The following is a 15,837-nucleotide window of genomic DNA, read 5'->3' as shown; positions in this document are numbered from 1 at the left end:
GGAAACTGCATCTCTGAGGCTTGTGCCCTTCTCCATTCCCTTTCTGCACAAGACCAGAGTCTTGGATCCCACCATAGCATCGATGACTGTGATGGATGCTGTTTGGGGTCATTGCGCACCACATGGGCATTGTTCCATACAATGCTGATAATTCTTCTGTATGTCAACAAGTCCTTATTTCTGTGATGTTTGTGTTCCTGTGTGTGGGATCAGTAGTATTGAAACATTTCATCACACCTTCAAGAAGCTTTCATGTTACCTGACCCAGACTAAATGCTAATTCACTTCTAAGGTCTTGCAGGATTATGACATCAAGTGGCAGGCTGGTCTGAAGATGAGGTCTACCCCCATCCTTGTGATCTCCTTGTGTGCTGTGCTGCGACAATCTGAGCCGCTCCAGAGGAGCTGTGCATTTAGTGATCTGCTCTGACTGCTGAAGGAAATTCACTGTCTCCGCTCATTTCCTGCCTTTTGCAGCCTCTGAGCAGAAATTCCACACTGACAGATCTTTAGCCTGTCTAAAGAAGAGCTACATTCAATCTGTAGCTCTTCTTTAGACAGGCTACTGAGCCTAGAAGTAAAATAAAGTTTGATTAAGCTACAGGCTCTATATGTAGTTAGACAAATGAGTAGGTTTGTGTTTTGGGTTTTTTTGAAAGATTGGGAGAATCACAAAGTCACTACTGCATCATTTTAAGTACACACGGTCTCTTACGGTCACCTACTGCTATTCCTCCACCTTCTTAAAGGGCATCTTCCATCATCACTCTAGGCAGAGTGTGTGTGTGTATGCACAGAGTATCCCTGATCACTGCTAGAGTAAATCAGCGTTGCTCAACTGTGTGCTTTTGGCCAGCAGATAAATTTTATTTGTCGAGAGACGAGCCTATGCCCCTGTAGGGTTTCAGTCTGCTGCTTCCCCAAGGTGCCCTGCAGCTGCAGAGTGCGGCACTTGGACAGTGCGTGATCTGAGGTGGGCAGTGTTTTGGAAACTGCTGCCTCTGACAAGTCTAAGGGTTGGGGTTTGCTCTGAATGATTTCATGAGGCCTGGATCCCACACTGAGTGCCCCGTTAATCTCATCAGCCAGGGGAGAGTGTGAAGCCCATCTCGGAGGTGTGTGATTGTTCTGGGATGGCGATGACTGCCAGCTCTGCTTCATGGAGGAAGGCCTTGGGGGGTTCAGGGGGAAGTGCGGAGTTACAAAGTGGCTCCAATTTCAGGTGGAGAGTGAGAGCTCATAAAGCAGAGTTCCCCGGGAGACCTGATCTCCACAATAGTGGCCATGGAAAGTGTCCTGGTTAGGAGCCCCCAGCAAGCACTCTGAGCCTCGGCAGTTGGACCAGAGTTTCCCCTGGCCAGAGAAATCTCAGAAATTAAATGAGTGGCAGAGCTCAACAGTGACGAACTCTCACTTCTTAAGAGCCCAGTGGGGTGGCTTTTTTAGGGGATGTGTGGACTTTGAGTATGAGAGATGCCTGCACTGAAGGCTCTTGACCTAAAGCTGTGTAAGCTTTGGGAAAGTTCTGGGAAAGTGGCTGTGATGCCAGTTCCTTGTTCAGCTTCTCTCTCTAGTTTGGATCTGATGGTTGTGAAGTAATACCACGTTACCAGATTTTCACATAGTGATGGAATGGGTTTTTTAGAACAAGACAGACTGAAAAAGTCTCTGTGGGTATTATTTGGAACCTACAGACAAACTTGCTTTTTGCAGCTAAGTTATGAATTATCTGGAAAGATTTTAACTTGAGCGGGTTTGTCCAAACCAAAAATCTCAAGGGAGCGCTGCAGAACTGTAGTGGATAGCAGATTTTCTAGAGGATGAATTCACATTGTCTGGTGTGGGGACCTGATTTATAAAGCATTAAAGCCACTCTGTTAGGGAACAGGAATGTTATATCCAACTGTCAGATACTCTGCATCCACTATTTGAGCTATACAAGCTTGTTACTTGCAAAGATTCTTTAAGGAATATCTGAAGAGTATCACGTTTCATGTCCAGGCCTTCAGCAAACACAGAAAGCAGTGAAATTAACTCAGAAGGATTATTTGATGGGAATTTTTCCCTTGCTTTCTAAAGATTTGGTTTGTGTAATCCCATGCCTGTTGCTGACCCAGAGACTGAGGATGGTGGGGACCCTGCAGTGTGGGAAGGGCTCTCCCAGTTACAGCCAAGAGAGGAAAAGCAGCAAGTTCTCCCAAATGAACTGAGCTGACTTACATCAACTGAGGAGGTTTCATATCTTTCATAGTTGTTTGCTGCTTTTAATATTAAAAATCTAAATGCATCAAGATGCATGAGTCCCTGCAAGGTTGTGATGCTAATTGAAAGCACATGTTTAGAAAAACATGCCTGAAATTGCCAAAAATTCTGAATTATGATGGAAAATGTTGGTATTGGGCCCGTGCCTCCTTGTTTTGTCGCTGGATATGTTGTACATGGGATTATACAGACTTGCAGTAAAACTGGGCTGAAAGTCTTTCTTCAGCAGAGCATGTCAAGGATCAACGTATACCTCCTGTGTTATCCCACCTCCATCTTCATTATTCTGGTGTTAGCTCTCGGGATAGCCCATTAGGTCTCCACAGCAGGATTTAAAGCTCAGCCTTGGGAGGAGCCCACTTGTTTGTTAACCTTGTTCCAGGTTTTGTTTGGTGGAACAATAAAACACAGGAGAGTAGTTCAGCTGTGGGACCGGTCCCAGCCAAAGCTACGTCTCTGGGGCTGCTCTCACACAGGCAGTGAATTCTCCAAGTGCTGCTTTATTAGCGTATTTCCTCTTTTACCACAGATCAAGATCAGCCTTTTAATTTTTTTCTGGAATCCCTGTGTGAAAATTAAATTCCTCGGTGGGATTTTTCAATGGCCTTTCTTCCCTGAAGCACCCAAGCCCAAAAAGTTCAGGAATGACAATTCCACCCCCTCCACCACTTTGCCACTCTCCCCTAATCGTACTCAGCTTTCAATTATTTATACTGCCGGAAAATTGCATGGAGTTCACACCCCCAGCCCTGAAACACAATTCTGCTTTTGTGCAGGGAATACAATCCTTCACTTTCATTAAGTGTGTGGAGACCAAGATGAGAAGTGCCTGTTGTGTTTGCATCCCTTGGCTCGTGATGAGAGGAGCTGCTTGTTTTCGCAAATGTCCTAAATAGCCCTGTAAGGGTTATGGGGAGTTTATTTACATTATTGCGTTTAAGTGCAAATAGAAAATTGCCCAGCCATAATGGAAAGGTTATGCAGGGCTCTGTCAGGGCTCTTTTCTCTGTCACCTCACCCCTCTCAGCTTTCTGCTCCTACAGGCTCAGATGTGGGAAGGCTGTGTCTGGAAGGAGCCATAGGGCTTGCTTACAGGACAAACAAAAGCATCAACTGGTGTCTCTTCCGCTGTGGACTGTGCATAGTCCTGCCTGCCATAGGAAAGGCTCCTGGTCAGGCTCACCCCAGACTGATTTATGAGCTTTGGGTGCTATTTGCTTCTTTCTCGTAGATAACTGACCTTTTCTGCAGAAGCAGTGTACGGAGCGTGAAGTTGGGAGTTTGTTTTTCACTTTATTCCCTTCCTGCTTGCCTAGAGTCATGGCATGCTTCTCCTTTTGTGTAGCTAGAGCGTTTTCACGTCTCGTGCAAACACAAGTATTCCCACTGCAGAACTGTCTTTCGCAATTTCCCCTTTCCCTCCTTCAGGGGAAGCATTGATGAGTGTCTTCAGTGGAGTGGTCAGGGCAGCAAAACCCACAGAGGAGCCACGCTGCTGAGCAGATGGGTGGTGAAGTCATGCAGAAAGCAAGAATACTGATGCTCTGGGGGAAGCACGGCTTCATGCACACTCATTCCTGGGTGCCCTGTTAGAACAACACCTAGCCAAGCTGGGGGCTTTGCTCTCCACTTTTTGCTCTTCATTTAAAAGGAGAGATCTGTTCTATAGGATCTAAAGGGAGGACTTGAACTCTTACAGCATGTCAGATCCTTTGGCACTGCCCTGGCTGTAGCAGGGCTGATTCCACTGATTCGACATCTTTTACTGAGAGCATTTACCTGTACAAGTGCCTGTAACTGTAGTTTTCTGAAGCTGTCCTATTTAACTGTTGGGTTAGCGTTTGCTCGTCCCTGCCTGTGACCAGGAGAAGCGTGGCAGGGTTGATGGTTCCTTGGTACATGTGTGAGAGAAGGGTGTCCTGGTTCCCAGGTCCAAACCCTGAGAGCTTCATTCTGGCTAGGAGCCACAGGGACATAGCAGCGGGTCCTGCAGCTGCAGCAGGGCTGGTGTGAGCTGCAGCTGTTCCTCGGGTCCTCAGATGTGGGACTCATTCAGGTGCACCCTGTAAGGATGCAAAGCCAGCAGAGCAGGGAGATGCAGTCCTGTGAGGAGGTTTGTGCTTTGGAGCAGAGCGACTTGCTGACAAATTCTTGATTGGCAGAAGCTGTGAACAAACTCACAAAGGACTAAGCAGAGACACAGAAAAGCACTCTTATGTGTTTAAGGTAATTTCAGTAAATCTGTAGTACAAGCAGGGCTCTCTATTGAAGTGGTTCAAGAGGCATCAGTGTCAATGCAGAGATGTCTGTGATTCACCAGATGCAGTAAGGACAGATCCTGATCGATTTAGTGGGTTTTTTGCAAATTTAAGATTGGAGCTGTGTGCCTGGGTCTCGATGTAATGTTTTTTTTTAAGGGTGTGTTAAGAAAACCAGTGGGACTTGCTGAGCTGCTGCCTTCACCCAGGTGTTTTGAGAGAGGTGAAGGACAAACCACAAAAACATCGTGTGAGAGAGAGGAAAATGCCAAATGGGAAGGAATTAGAAGGCAAACCAGAAATGGACTAAGTAAAATGATAACAGAAAAAATATCTTTTGAAGGAATAAGGTGAGTTTAATGATCAAAGTTTTGTCTTACAGGGAGTGTATCTTACCCACCTGGAGTAAAAACTATTTCACAGGCTTTTCTTTTTATCTGGTTAATCTCTGGCTTTTGGAAGCCCAGTGTGTTGGGACATTTCGGCTTCTCTGTGGTCTGGGAAGCTTTGAAATCCAAGTCCAAGCTTGTCTTGGTCACTACAGTGGTGTGCTGCTGCTGCTTGAGCAAAACTGGCATGTGTGTCTTCCTCGTGAAGAAACTAGGTGGCGGGATGCACATGGCAAACACCTGTATCCTTGTAACAAGTCCAGGTTGTCCTGTAGTTTTTAGAGCATTGGTGGCTGTTAGTGCAGCTTTGCAAAAACCTCTGTAGCTACCTGCGATGCTCATTGTGTTACTGTGCGAGGGTTAGGGGCTGCTGGTCTCTGACACATCTCACTTGCGTGTAAAGGTAGGATTTAGCATTTGATGTTTCAGGAGGTGGCAGAGATTTGTTTGCCGTTGGGGTCTGGGAATAAGGCAGATGGAGCAGTAAAGGGTGGTGTGCTCCACGAAGGTGGTCTCTGGATATCCTTATGCAAAGGGAGAGATTTCCAAAAAGTGTTTCCAGGGTGGAGAGAAGCCTTAAAAACTTTCAGGGTCATTCTCAGTGTGGGATAGCCCTGGATTACAAGCTGAGCAGGGGTGTGCTGTGGGCTGCAGGAGGACTAGGGCTGTAGGTTACTGCCTGTTGCTCTTAAGCAACCTCATGTCAAATCCTGTTCCACTCTTAGGTTGAAATGTATTTCATCGCCTTAGTGTGGGGATATTTTTTGTGTAATTAGAAGCTGGGAGTCTGTGGTGTGGAACAAGGAATGGGGAACTGCTGGTATGGCAGGAAGGTTATCTGGAAATATCCACCCATAAAATGGGGGCTATAATCAGCCCTCCTGGAGAAAGTTTATTCATTAATGTCTGTAAAATGCTTTGAAGTCTTCGGCTGGGAGTTATTTTAACAGAGCCAAATGTTAGTTGTCTTACAGTAACTAAGCCAGACCTTAATGACCACGTTCCCTCTCCTCCCCCTGAGCCCCCAGCCATTTCTAACAGGATTTGGTGAAGAAGTGAAACATCAGCAGAGTGACCGAAGAGAAGTGAACTGCTCAGCAGAAATATAAATAGTGATTTTCTTTCCTGGGATTATGTCCTGGTCCCATGGATTTTTTCTGCCAGGAGTGGAATTTGTAGAAGGGATGAGGAGTTTATTTCCAGATTTGTACCATGTTATCCCATTTGATAAATGGTTTAGGATCCCCTTGTGTTAATACTCAGTGGTGCCCTTTGGGTGATTAAAGTGACCCCAGTTTGTCTCGGCTGGAAGTCACTATAGTGAGACTGGCATGCTAGGATGGGAGGGAGCTGTGACTGTTGATGGGGTGCATAGCAAGCAGGGGAAAGACTTTGCTGGGGCGAAACAAGGAGGTGTCCTAGAGCAGGATGCAGGGCAGAGGTGGTTTAATGGGGTGCTCAGCTCTGGCTGCCCCTAAGTGCCCCTTGCTCCATGCCTATTCATTTCCTACAGCGTTGCCGGTCCCCTGTTGATTACAGAATACAATTACCTTTTGATTTGCTTCATTTCTGGTGTCTGGAGATGGGGCTTGGTGATGGTGTTGGTGGCAGCAAGGGTCATTTTCTTCCATATGAAGGAAACAGGGCAGGTTCAGTCCATGCTGTGTCCCCAGAGTACCTGTGGATGGGATTGCAGCGTGGAGGCAAACAGGGTGTGCCAGAAGTTGTGATGTGAGGACACATCCTAAAGCATGAGCTGCTGTTACAAAATTATTCTTTGGTCTTGCACCCATTAGCTCTGGGTGCAACTAATAACAGCTCATTAGCATGGCCTGATGTGTCATATGTTCAGACAGGGTAGATAATCTTCCCCGGCCAGCTCTTGACACCCTGGCTCATGCATCCATTCCCTGGCCTCACCTGGGGTTAGGCTGGAGTGGCTCCTGCCTCCAGGACTGCATTTGCTAAGCATTGCCTGGAGATTTGAGTAGCCCACACATGCGTTGGTGTTGGGGAGGCTGCTCTGTGTTGAGATGATGGGTCTCGAGTGAGAAGGGAGGTGTCTCCAGCCCAGAGGCAGATCACACTATCTTACATGCTCCCTGTAGCAAGGATGCCGGAAAGGTGGCTTGGCAAAACAGAGAGGAACCAGTGTCTTCCCCAGAAATCCAATGTTTCTAGTGACCTGTCTTTTGAAAGTGCATTCTGATTGTGGAGCTCGCAGCCAAGACTGACCCAGCCCTCGCCTTTAATCTCATCTTTCCTCTTCGAGTCCAGTCCCTGGAAAGATGCAGCTCTCCAAGAAGACATTCCAGGGGGGTTTAATCACTGCACTCGCTACAGCCCTGCCGCGCTTGTGGTCTAAGCACCTGCTGTTTCATTTAATTAGCAACAAATGGGAGGCGTGGGTTGGGGGGAAGAGAGAGCAGCACCCTGGTGAAGTATTTGCTGCGATGTGATGTATTTTATTTTGGGTTCGGAATGGAGGCCATGAGGAACATTTTCCAGAGGACTCCATAAACCACCTCCGTTCACAGGGTGAATATTTGAGGAAGGAGGGGGGGTGTGGATTTAAATCAGTGCCGCTAATTTCTGCAAACAACCACATTATTTTTAATTCATACTCCAGACTCCCTCCACCCATGGCTTGATGTTAGGAGCAGTGAATTTTCCACGTCATAACAAAGTCTCTCTATAAAAGAGAGCCCTTTAAATATATATTTAAAAACTGATTTCAGATACGTCAGTCTCTCAAGTAAGTCTTCAGAATGGAAAACTAACTCTTTCCTTCCCTTATGGTGACCTGTTAATTTATTTGTATTTCAGTAGCACATACTAGCTCTGAGCAGAGGTAGGTCGGTCTGGTGTTAGGGACTGGAAAACGCATGAAAAGCCTCAAGCCCTGATGAATACAGGTTGAAAGAAGTAATCCCTTTGTTCACTATGATTAGTTAAGCTTGAGAGCTCTATTGAGATAAAAGCATTACATTTCTAGTAGTGTTTTACCAATGCAGGGAAGGGAGATGGGGACAGCTGGGGTGAGACTTCAGGATCAAGCCAATTGTGCTGGACTCTCTGTGCCCCAGCCCTTGGGAGACGAGCAGCCAGAGTTTTGTGCAGGGAAGGTTACAGTCACAGCTTCTATGTGCTCCAGCCCACCAGACCTGGGACTGTTTTTCTCCATGGGGATGGCGAGTTCAGCAGTGATCTCTCACACTTCTACGTCTGGTGCAAACTGTAATTCATAGACTAAGGTGGCCACACATAAGGTGTGTTGGCCTTCTGGCTTATTTTCTTAGGATGGTTAAAGGGCTGCAAGAAAGAACAGTGTGTGTGTTGGGGTTTTTTGCCCTGCCCTGACTAAAGCGGAAGAGCTGGGGTTTAGCAATTTTTGGCTTTGGATTCCCTCTTCTGCAAGAGCTTTCATCTCCCATGGATTTTGAGAGGATAAATTAATTAGTGGCCATCAGGTATGCAGATGCAGTGGTGACTGGCATCCTGTTGAAATCTCAGACAGATCATTATGTTCTCATGTGGAGTTTTAAATTCAGTTGTGGGTATTGGGTTCTTGTCCAAGGACAGTAAAAGTTCATGGAAAATCTTTATTTTATGAGACTGTCATAAGCTTGAATAGCAGAAATATGGACATTCCTGCCATATGTCTATCCTACAGGTCTTCAGTAGTAGAATAGAATATTTCAGCTGGAAGGGACCTACAGTGATCATCTAGTCCAACAGCCTGACCACTTCAAGGCTGACCAAAAGTTAAAGTATGTTATCAAGGGCTTTGTCCAAATGCCTCTTAAACACTGATAGGCTTTGGGCATTGACCACCTCTCTGGGAATCCTGTTCCAGTGTTTGACCACCCTCTCAGTGAAGTATACAAGTTTTGTAGTTATTCATTGTGTACACAATGCTTGCATGCTCACAGCTGTCTGTGACACCATAATAGCTTTTGGAGATTTACCAGTTGGGAAGACAAATGTCAGAGAGGTTTCCATGGGAAAGGGAATTTAGTTGTACCTGAGGATCCAGTAGCATCATGGAAAAAATAATCACGTTTGCTTGAAGTGCCCAAGCATGGAAAAGTGGTCCTTCTGCAACCTATAAATCATTGATTTCGCAGAAATTGTCTCTTCCACTTGCTTTTCTGAGTAGTTTCATTGTTTTTTTCATCCGCATGCAGAGCACACAGGGCACCTGCACATCCTGGACCTGGCAGACTCCTGTGAATTAGCATTATGCTGAGAATCAACCCCTTAAATTCTCAGCAGTTTTTCCTCCTTTCTCTATATTCCTATCTGATGTTAGAAATAGTTTTTTTCTGCATGGATCAAATCTGGAAGCAGTGCCTCAAGGGACACATTCAGACTCAGGATATAAAGTTTGGAGTTCTTTTTTCACCTTTGACATTTGAGAGATGCTTTTAAGTAGATGAGATACTATTACAGTGTCAGCCCATCTGTCATTGGAAACATTGATGTTTGAATCATATTCTTCTGCTCAGTTTTAACAGAAAGGCAAGTGAAACTGTCTGGTGGTTTGCCTTGTTGCATGCCTCAATACAGCTAAGAAAGGAAATTTGGGGTTTTTTTCAAGCCTCTGTTGTATTTGCACTGTTTAATGCTGTTCAGTCCCACATCCAGGCAGAAGGATTGTCTGCCTAGGCTGCTCTTGCTGCCTGTAATGGAGAACAGCCCCTTTGCTTGCCCCTTCAACTGCTGGTGCTTGCTTTCGAAATATGAGCATCTTCCTCCAGCTTCAAATCCTTCTCCATGTTGATACTAATCTGTAAGTTTCAAAGCAGGGGCAAGATTTCAAAGCCTCTTTAACCATGTTAGATCTGCAGTGTGACTCTCAGGCTGTGTTGAAAGTCTGTGGGTTGAATCACGTATAATCACATCTCTGCACCTGTTAGAGCAGGGAAAATGTCTTCAGAGTTTTGCTTCAGTTTTTCTTACGCTGCTCTCAGGTTTTCCCTCTTTCCTGGCCAGTGTGACGTTCTCCTGCATGTGATCTCATGGAGAGACATGCACCAGCCCCAGATGAAGGGCTAGGAACAATTGTCTGCACCTGGCTGAGCAAAATAGGTTATTTGTGTGTATGCGTGTGTGTCTGGTAGTGTAATTTATTTGTTCAGTTACTTGAGCCAAGGTTCCCCTCTAAAGGAAGCCCTAATTAAGCGAGATAACTTTACATCTGGGCTGCTGGCAAAGAGCAGCTCACTGTGCTTGCATGCGTGCTGGCCGCAGGTGTGTAGTTGTTGCCTTCCCATGCCCTTTTCTGTCCCTGTTTGATAATGAAGGGAGGTTAGCAGTAGCTGTGCTTCAATGAGGCTAGTGTCTTGCTTTCAGATGGAAAATGGGCCATTCTGTGCTCTGAAATAGTCTATCTTACCCTCAGCAGGGCACATACATGGAACCTAATTTTTGAAGTTGCTTGTGTCCTGGTAGAAAGCAATTGATGTGTCATTCCTCCTTCCACCTCCTCCCCACTTCTTCACTTCTTTCTTTGGATCCTTTTTTTTTTTTTTTTAATTGAAGTTTTAGGGCTATGTTCTATGGATGACTGAAGCAGAAATTCCCTATAGAAGCTGTACCCTGATCCCTTACAGCCATAATGCTGAGGCACTAAAGGCTAATCAAATAAATAACCCTATGGAGCACATGAGGATCACACAGGCTGACAAAACCAGCAGCCAGGTCTAGGTAATACAGTGCCATGGGACAGCTTGGCTGCTGCTCATCAGGGAATTACAGTGCCTGGATGTGGCCTGAATCTCTTTGCAAATTACCATGTTCCTGGATGCTTTCTGTGACAAAGAATCATCAAGTAATTTCAGGGGGGTCTGTGAAATGTTAATTCCCTGCCCGAGGCAGAGGCTAGGGCAGAAGGGAGCTGTGTGGTACCTGCAGCTTGTTGGTTAGACTTGGACTTTGCATCACATCTGTGAGACTGTTTCCACAGTCTGGGCATCCTTCTGATGTTTCTTTATTGTGGCTTTGTGTGATGGGGAGGAGGACAGAACAGGCGAGTGGAAACCCACAGGGAGGATGAGAAATAGCCCTGGATGCCTTCACAGTGCCCAGCAGGGTCAGTGCAAGATGACTGTCATGCTTGTTTGGCCTGCCTTTCTGCTCCATCCAGCTTCTAAAGCTGGTCACAAGACATGGAAAGGCATAGAAATCTGCATCCTCACTGATCTTGCCCTAGATGGACATCAGCCTGGCCACCAAAGCAGCTCATAGGTCACCTTTTTCCCCTCAGAAAGCCTTTCAGAAGTGTTTAGGAAGGAGCCTGCTGGATGGGATGAGTTGTTTCTGCCTATTCCCTGCAGTTTGCTCTTTGCAGGACCCTTTCATTACATTGCCCAAGCACACCTGCATCATATATATAACCAGTGTGTATCCTTTACCTGGCCACAGTGGATTGCATGTGTGGCCAGACAGACTGGAGTGTTTTCATTTTACAACAGAGTATGTGCCCAGTTATGTACAAATGGTCCCTGGTGATGTACCTCTCCTTGTGTGGGGAAGATCTCATGGAAGAGCATCTGCCAGAGGAGAGCAGACATGGATGCTGACTGGCCAGGTGGACGTGTAGCCAGCTGCCTACGGAGCAAGGGATGCTGGTGTGCCACCCAGGTGGCTCTGTGACCATCCTTAGATTAAAGCTCAGGAAGCCCTTACCCTGTTGGAGATGGAAGAGGCATCTCCTGCATGGGCACAACAGCTCTGGCTTTCAGGGCAGCACCGTGCTGCCTGTGGCAGGTAGCAATGTACCGGGTATCTCCTGTGCCTGGTCCTGCTGACCATGGTCCCACTGCCAGGTCTTGCAGATGCTACCAGGCAGGGATACAAGCTGGAGACTTTCTGGTTCCTGGAAGGAGTGCCTCTTCTCGCGGATGCAGGCGTCTGCCTCCATGTGCTGTTTGTCTCTCACAACTTTTAGCAGTTTTATCATCTGCAAGTTTGGAAAAGTCACAGCCCTGACAGTGTTTCTTGACATTGTGCCTGCACCACTTAAAAGCTACCAAGATTAAAAAAAAAAAAACCACCCCCCCCCCCAAAAAAAAACCCCACTACCATTGTCAAAGACCTCCATCGATGCTTTTAATATGCTGCCAAGTATTACATGTGATTAGTTGGTATAATACACAGAAGACCATCTGGTCCATGAGCGGTGCGTCCAGGGATGGGTGATTATTATCTGAATGAAAAATCCTGGAGTAACACACAAGCATGCAGAGCGTAACACGGAGGCCCCGTAAACACTCGGTGTGCTCACCCTGCTCCAAGCAGCACACATGCAGCCGCCATGGCCATTGTCCAAACCAATCTGCTTTCCCAGGGTTTGCTTTCATTCTCAATTAAATTAACAAAGTTCCTCAGGCAGACTTGTACTTACAAAAATAAGATTTCAATCCCAGCCTCCCTTCTTAGGGGTCTGGCTTGGATTTCTCCTGGAGGATATGTTGTCCCTCCTTCCAGTGCGGTCTGGTCCATCTGCAGGGTCCTTTGGGATGGCTGTGTGGGTCCCCTGGGATCCTTCTGGGCATGGCTTGAAGGACTCGGATGTTACCCAAATCTTCCTTCTTAAAGAGAGAACAGTGTCCATGCTGCGTGTCAGGGTAGCGATTGAAAGGAGCTGGCGTAGGTTTGACTGTCCAGCTAAGGTGCCTGTGTTGTGTGGTTGTGCTTAGCAATGGGAGGTTTCTTTAAAACAGCTCTTCTGATACCTGTAGACTTTGTCTCCCCTGCCCAGAGAGAAACCAATCCACAAGATGCCATGGTAGTAGGCACTGGTAAGGACAGATTGTTGCAAGCCTAGGTTTGTTCTTATCTTCTAGCATGTCAGTCCTTCCCCCCCCTTCATTGCAAGCCCAAGCGAGCAACCCTGGTTTGGAGTCTGTCCTTCCTGTACACTGAACACCTTTGCTGTCCCTGCATGCCAGATGAGCATCCTGGGCACCCGGGGCTGGGCAGGGCTGAGCTGAAGGGCCCATGCTGGGGCTGGGGCGTAAAGGCTGGCAGCTGGCTCTGGACTGTTGGAAACTGCCTGTCCTGATGGCTGCTTGCTTACTTCCCTTGAGGTCCGGAGCAAGGTATCTATTACATGTGCAGCTCTATCTACCCGCTTGGGTGGTGAGATTTGTTGTCTGTACTCCTTTCTAAATCCCCCTAAAGACAAAAGACACATGCGCTTGGAACCAGATACGCAGGCAAAACATCTTGGGGTTTGGAGGTAGGGAAAGAGGGAGAAAAGACAAAGAAGTCTCCTCCCAGTGTGGAGTTAAAACCTGTGGTTATGTTGTGCTTGGCTCTGTTTCTTCATTGTACTGAGCTGGGCGGTCGTTCTCCCCCGTCTCCCCAGAGCTACAAGCAGTGTCCTATGGAGATGAGTAGATACCATTTCAGATGGAGTTTCTGAAGTAAAATGTGCCATTGTGTTCAGAGCTATTGTTTCTGTTTTCAATATTGAAGTTACTTGTGGTTTCCAGGGGACAATATATCAAGCAGAGCTAACAGGCTGTAGAGAAGATGTAGATTATGAAAACAGAGGGATTAAGTTTCATACACTTGGAGCTGAAGTCTCCTCTCTCATAGTAGTGTAAGCAGGGGAATAGTCTTGGAGGCTCTCAAAACTGTACCAGTTTAACAACGGGTATGTTTGTAAGCAGGTTTAGTTAAAACCATGGTCACTGCTGTGTGAGCAGCAGCGGTCTCTCTAAGGATGGGTTCTGTGGATGCAAGATCAATGACCATCTGATGTATAAATCTGGTTTCAGAGCATTTCTGCACCAGGCTTTGCACAGTTCAAACAAAATCAATTTGTGAAGATTGTGTCTGGCTGGCTGGTTAGTGCCTGCATAAAACACTAATGAAATCAGCAATTACATCTTTGAGAGAGGAGTAAGGAAGGAAAGAAGACAGATATCATTCTCCTGCCCTTGACACCCTTATTGCTTTGGGGGACCAGCTGGACCCAGGAGGAGTCATGCTGGCACACAAAGTGACCCTTAAATGAAGAACCAGCCTCCCCTGCAAGATGTCATCCTAAATCTGTGATGTTGTGAAGCAGGTCTTGGATTTTGTTCCCTGGATAATCTGGCAGCACTGGACAAAACAGAGCAAGGCAAAACTAAACCAGCCTACAAATTGTGCTGACCTTAATATCTGGTGTGTGTTTTTGCTAACAGCAAGTATGTAATTAGTAGGAGGACTTTGCTAATGGCTTTGTGCTGCTTTTAGGAAGCACCCTCCAGCACCTCGCTTGCAGCCTCAATGAAGTGTTTGCCACTGCTGCCAGAGGTTTCCTAAGGACCAGAGGGTCTGAAGCTTTGCAGCCTCCCACCAACCCATCTTGCCTTTGCGCTGGGCTGAGCTGATCCTGCCTGCACAAAGGGTCTCTCCTGGGCAGGATATAGGTACTTGTGGTTTTTGCATTGTGAGGCCCTTGGAGTGGCTCAGTAAGGTTAATGCACCGATAAATCCAAAAAGCTCAGTGAGGCTATGCTGTATTTCAATCGTTGGCTTAAAAGGGTTGAAATTTAAAGAAGAGTGGGAGGTAAATATTTTTTAAAATTCCTAGGTGATGTAGGAAATTGTGATTAATGGAAGTGACCTTGGTGCTTTGCTCCCTTTCAGTGAAGCTCTTAGAGTTGTCATTGTTTTTAAAAATGGGACCTTTGCTCTGTCAGTGCTGTCAGATGTAGTTCTGTTGTTGTCTGGAGGCTAGTGTTACGGGAGAGCTTGGTCCTGCTTCCTTTAATGTCCAAGGGCAGTTGTCACTATTACTGCAGCGTCTGTCACTGGAGCACGTTGGTCTCTTGCTGCTTATGTGCAGCCTGAAGAAACACTGTAAGGCCTGTGATTTTTGTAAAAATAAAAAGTTGCAGGATATAAGGAAAGATGCTCTTATGTTGAGGTCAGCTCTTCTCCCTAGCCAGGATTTTCACCGTGGCCTGCAGTGAGACTTTTGGGACATGCCCAGGTTGTGCAGCCTGAGCACCAGGGCTGGCTCTGGATGTGCCAGCAACACGAAAGAGGCAAAAGGCTTGCATGCCATCACAAAATTATGAGCCTTCATTGGAATCTAATTGACCTCATGGGACATGGCATCAGCATGGCTGTGATATCTCTGCACAACCCTGCTTGCCATGCAACTACAGCATTCATCTCTCTGCGCCTCTCTAAAACAGGCATTGTGGTATGGCCTTACTTCTCAGGGATGCTCTCAGGACAAATCCACTGTAGACAGTGGAATAACAAGGGTCATATAATCACCATGCATAGATGGAAAAGTATGAAGTAGCCTTTGTCCAAGCATCTTCCAGTGTGGTTAAGTCAGTGGGGAAAGAAAATGCTTCTGGCGGGAGAAATCAATAGCTGCTCTGTGAAGGGACAGTGTGGGCTTTCTGAGAAGCTCTTCAGAGATGCACCAAGTGCCTCTGTCATCCCAAACGAGCACCTCTGAATGTTTTGCCAGTCTGTTAGACACAAATGCCAGGCTCGTTCTGCAGAGCCTTAGAGAAAGCTGCATTTCGGTATGAAAAATACCAAATGCCTCGGCTGGGAAACAGCATTCCCTCTTGTGATGGATCATGTTGGGGAAAGACCCCAGTCTCTGCTCCCCCCCTTCTCCTTCCATGGCTGTTTTAGTTGGATACTGAGAGGTTTGTAAGATTTCCAAGATTTCTGGTAGAAATTTTCAGACCTGAGAAAGGCATTTTCCCTTTGGGGATTACACCATGCTGTAAATGTCTGTTCTCTTTATTTTATATGCGTTTTCCTGCTTTTGTTTGACTTTCTCACGGATTGCACTATATTTAATTCAGAACATATCCTATAATGCTGTAATTGTCAGGCATGTCAGCCAGTTATCCGGATGGTTTTTTACTTTTTTTTTCTTTTTTTTTTTTTTTTTC

General features: G+C 46.4%; 1 protein-coding gene across 4 annotated transcripts in view; it reads left to right on the top strand.

Moving 5' to 3' along the window:
• Positions 1 to 15,837, top strand: part of SH3PXD2A (SH3 and PX domains 2A) — a 267,794-nt gene that overhangs the window by 52,995 nt on the left and 198,962 nt on the right. The gene's annotated exons all lie outside the window — the stretch shown is intronic.

The sequence above is a fragment of the Athene noctua genome, chromosome 5 (genome assembly GCF_965140245.1).
Source record: "Athene noctua chromosome 5, bAthNoc1.hap1.1, whole genome shotgun sequence".
Lineage (NCBI taxonomy): Eukaryota > Metazoa > Chordata > Aves > Strigiformes > Strigidae > Athene > Athene noctua.
This window is presented reverse-complemented; position numbering and strand designations above follow the sequence as displayed.